Source organism: Arachis ipaensis, chromosome B10 (assembly GCF_000816755.2).
Source record: "Arachis ipaensis cultivar K30076 chromosome B10, Araip1.1, whole genome shotgun sequence".
Lineage (NCBI taxonomy): Eukaryota > Viridiplantae > Streptophyta > Magnoliopsida > Fabales > Fabaceae > Arachis > Arachis ipaensis.
The window spans coordinates 1,185,206-1,185,582 of record NC_029794.2 but is presented as its reverse complement, the minus strand read 5'-3'; positions in this window follow the sequence as shown (position 1 = coordinate 1,185,582).

Sequence of the window (377 nt, the reverse complement as noted above, 5' to 3'; positions counted from 1 at the left end):
AACAAGTAATTCTTTTTTTGCCTTTTGTTAACTAATAGCTATTAAGTGAAATCAAAGCTAAATTAAAATATACATTGAATTTCTTTACCAATGTGCATGTAGAGTGACAAACAATGAAACCTGTATAACTAGGACAGAAAAGTCAACTTGGTCAAAGAAATGAATCATTAAGTCAAAAGTATAACCGCAAGTCAAACAAATTAAGCTACCTTAAACCTTTGGGAACAAATTAAAGGATTATTACATACATATTAGGAAATTATATTATTTAAAACTATTTATGTTCAAATAGGTCAATTAACAGAAACTATTTTTTACTTGAATAAAATTGCATCTAATAAGAAGCTACATGCGGTTTAATTAATAAAAAACTATCT